This window comes from Urocitellus parryii, chromosome 8, assembly GCF_045843805.1.
Source record: "Urocitellus parryii isolate mUroPar1 chromosome 8, mUroPar1.hap1, whole genome shotgun sequence".
Taxonomy (NCBI): domain Eukaryota; kingdom Metazoa; phylum Chordata; class Mammalia; order Rodentia; family Sciuridae; genus Urocitellus; species Urocitellus parryii.
The window spans coordinates 45,577,737-45,582,099 of NC_135538.1; positions in this window are offsets into that span (position 1 = coordinate 45,577,737).

Genomic DNA, 4,363 nt, shown 5'->3' on the forward strand with positions numbered 1-4,363 from the left:
CCTCCAAATTTCTTAGGTTGGAATCTTAATCCCTGGTGCAGCAGCGTTGGCAGGTGGAGCCTAGTGGGAGGTGTTTAGGTCATAATAGCTCTGATTGCATGAATGGATCGATGCTGCTCTAAAAATGTCTTGTGGATGTGGGTTCTCCTTCTTTTCTCTTCTTTGCCCTGGGGGGCACAGAATGTTCCTCCGTTCTGGAGGATGTAGCATTCAAGGTGCCATCTTGGAAGCAGAAAAACCTTAATTTGTTGGCATCTTGATCTTGCATTTCCCAGCTGACAAACTGAGAGAATAAATACTAATTGTTTCTGGATTACCTAGCTTATTCTGTTATAAAGAAGCAAAATGGATCAAGCCACACATCATGTGCAATTTATGGCAAACCTCAATAGGAGAATCACAACCCAAACCCAGAGCATTCTGAACTAAGACCATGCCATCTACAGTGGAGAATCATACATCTTTTGAAAATAACTTCTGATGTGCTGCTAAGGCCTGATAAAGAGAAGAACTTGACCATGGAATATTAAATGTCTATGTGGGATTTGGTGCTTATGCTCACTGTTGGGAGTTGGGGAAGTGGGTGAGTGTTTCACAGGTAGAGAATGCTATATTAGTACAATACTCACTGATAGCAATGAAGATGGTAGACTATCAAAGTAATAGATGGTGGTGGAATTATACCTTACCCAGGAGGAAATTAAGAAAGAGCCAGAGAAGCCAATTGACCTCGAGAAGATGTTTCTGCTGCAGCAGCAGCAGCAGCAGCAGCAGGTATTTACCATCAATAAGAACTGCTACCACCAAATGGATGAGTTCTCCCATGGAAACATACCCACCAGAGAGCTGCAGATTTACCCTTGGATGAATGCCACTTGAGAAAATTGGTTTAGTAAAAGAAGTTTCCCCAAAGCTAGAAGAAAGAGAACACACTTCAATTTTTTAATAGTTTTCATGGATCTTAAAAGACTTGGCTATGAAATTAGCAGTGCCATGTCTGACAGAAAGGGTACTGATGATTCCATGACATTGCGGTCACAGAAATTCCAAACAGGCGAATATTTGCACGTAGTGATTACCCCTTCAAATCGGGCACCATCTCCTTCTGGGTGTACGAGATTCTATTAAGTTCTATTTGCTATATCTCAAATTTATTTTTTAGCCAGTTATGTAAAATAGATTTACATACTCTTTTTCCTATCCTGATCTTTGCCATTAAGCTTTTAAATTCGAAACAAATTGTAATGCATCTATTTAGAAGTTAGATATGGATGTACTATGGGTATAAATAGTAATAGAAAGTCTGCATCCAGGAAAGTGCTGTTAGCATTCTCTGTAAAACTTTACTGTTAAATATGCATACAGTTAGCCTGAGTGTGAAAGTCAATGGAGGCAATAGAACAAGGTTTCATTTGATGTGATGAAGGGTATTTTAAGGCCCTAAGTTGCAGAACAAGAAAACCATGTGAGTGTATGAAATTTAGCCTAAGTCTGTGATATAGACTGGAGCATGCAGCTAGAAAAAAGGCCTGTGAGGTTGAGGCAGCAGAGGCTTTTGGAATGGCATGAGCTGAGCTATTGGCCAGCCTCTGTCTGGGCACAAGCACATAGGTCAGGGAAGAAACCAATGCCATGGTAAGGGATTGTTTTTGAACCCCTTTCCACTGGAAGAAACAGAAGTTCATCTTGTTTATAATCACCTCATATTTTGTATGTGAGTTTGATTTTCCTGCCCACAGGATCTCAGTGAATACTACCCTTTATGATCCCTCATAATATCTAAGTGGCCCCAGAGACTCATTCTTCAACAGAAGAGGGACAGTAAATAGGGAAGCACTGGACCTATCATGTATCACACCAGAAGTTGCTAGCTTAGAGAGAATACCTTGTGAGGACCTGCATCATTTCCAAGAACTAGGTATGTATCTCAATAGTTGGGTATTTTATGGCGCTTCGTCTCCAGTAAGTAGAATATATGGATGATGAAAATAAGAGTGAGTTTTCTTAGCATGAGTCCTAGGGACCCAGTTGTGGAGTTTGTTTCCTGTCCCCACAATTCTGAACTCAGTGGGTTTAAGGGTCCTATTCCCAGAGGAGTTATCTTAATCTGATTATGTAGCTGTGACCAAAATAACATGGTAATTTATTAAGAAGAGTAATTTATTTTCCATAGTTCTGGAGTCTAGAAAGCCAACATCAAGGCACTGGCAAGTTGTTGTCTGGGGAGGATCCCGTCTCTGCTTACCAGATGGCACCTTGACCCGTGGGTTTTCCAGAGGCGGGGAATGCTGTGTTCTCACGTGACCAGACAAAAAAGGATGAACACCATCTGCTAAGTCCTTTTGTAATGGCAGGAAAATTTCTGTTGTTTAAGCTACCTACTCTGTGATGTTTCATTATGGTAGCCTTAGTAGACAAATATAATTATTGTGTATGTTACAAAGTACATTCTCTTCTTGTAAAAGTGAATTAACTTTTTTTTTTTTTTTTAAGAGAGAGGGAGGGAGGGAGGGAGAGAGAGAGAATTTTAATATTTATTCTTTAGTTTTCAGCGGACACAACATCTTTGTTCGTATGTGGTGCTGAGGATTGAACCCGGGCCGCAGGCATGCCAGGCGAGCGTGCTACCACTTGAGCCACATCCCCAGCCCATAAAAGTGAATTAACTTTTAAGAAAACAAATGTAGGTGTGAGATAAGAAGTGTTTTTGTCTCAAAATTAAGTTAAACACTTTAAAAATGCTTTATTAAATTATGTCATTTGCAAGAAAATGGATGGAACTAGAGACCATTATGTTAAGTGAAGTAAGTCAAACTTAGAAGGTCAAAAGTCATATGTGATCTCTCATATGCAGAAGATAAAGGGGGAAAAGGCAAAGTAAAGTGAAGGTGAAGCCCAAGAAAATCTAAGGGACAAGTAAGGATAATCAAAGGGATAAGTAGAAGAAAGGGACCAAGGGATAGGATGTGCGAATGGAACTGAAAAATGCTGGGGTGTGATATTGGTCAAATTATATTGTTATATCTTGTGCATGTATAATAAATACGTAACGACAAGTACCATCAATATGTACAACTATAGTGCACCAAAAAAAAAATGTGGAAAAAAACAAAAATGCTTTGTTAAAGCCAAGTCATTACAAGTTTTGGTTAGGTTTGGGAAGGCAGTATTAAAAGATGGGAAGAAAACAAAAAACAATACAGAACAAATTTCCACATAGTTTGTGAACTTTGTAAGTGGCTTTAACGCCTCATTCCACTTTATAGACACAAAGACTGGAAATCATAGACTAGGCCTCCTAATTGTGGTTGATGCATAATAGGTCACATGGTATTTAAGTTGGTAGCTTTGTCTCTAATATAAGGAATGACCTCAGTCACACATCAATGGCCTGTATGTCTCATCTATGATAATTCTCTGTGCTAACTGGCTTTTCCAATTAACTGACCAATTACTGGTCCAAGAGCTTCTACTCTATGGAAAGTTATAATGGTAATTATCAAAATAACAATAACTATCTTCTCCAGGAGGTCAGACTGGGGAGCAGGAGGCAGAAAATGTGGAATTTGTTTTATATTTAATATGACTGTGCAATATAGACGTTTTTGGTTGTATATGCAAGAATTATATTTATAACAAACACACGAATTAATAAGTAAAATCTCCATAGCTCCTTATTTCATGTGATTCCATGTTTAATAAGTGCAGTGCGTGTTGGAGATTAGGCTCTAGAGTCAGGCTGCTTGCATTTGAATCCTGACTTTACCATTTTCTTATAATGTGAGCTTGAACAGTTTATATAACTTCTCTTTGCCAACCATTGTCTGCAAAAATGGAAATAACAATAGAACAAACCTGATAGCCTGGTGAAAATTAAATGAGATACTGTTGGAATAAAGTTTTTTATCTTGGGGTTAGGCACATAATAAGAAACTGGTATATCTTAGCTGTTATTATTTTAGGAAATTTAACAAAAGTTCCTAGGTAAATTTATACAAGTTGCTTATTAAAGTATAATTTTGATAATAAAATCCCGAGACAGGCTGGGGATGTGGCTCAAGCGGTAGCACGCTTGCCTGGCATGTGTGAGGCCCAGGTTCGATCCTCAGCACCACATACCAACAAAGATGTTGTGTCCGCCGAGAACTAGAAAATAAATATTAAAAATTCTCTCTCTCTCTCTCTCTCTCTCTCTCTCTCTCTCTCTCTCTTTAAAAAAAATAAAATAAAATCCCGAGACAACTTGAATGTCTAGAAATAGAGAAATGTTTAAATAAATTGTTGTATTTATAAGATGGCATGTCAGTCAGCTGTTAAAAAACCTTTCTTCTTAGGAATATTCATTCACATGAGAAAATTCTGA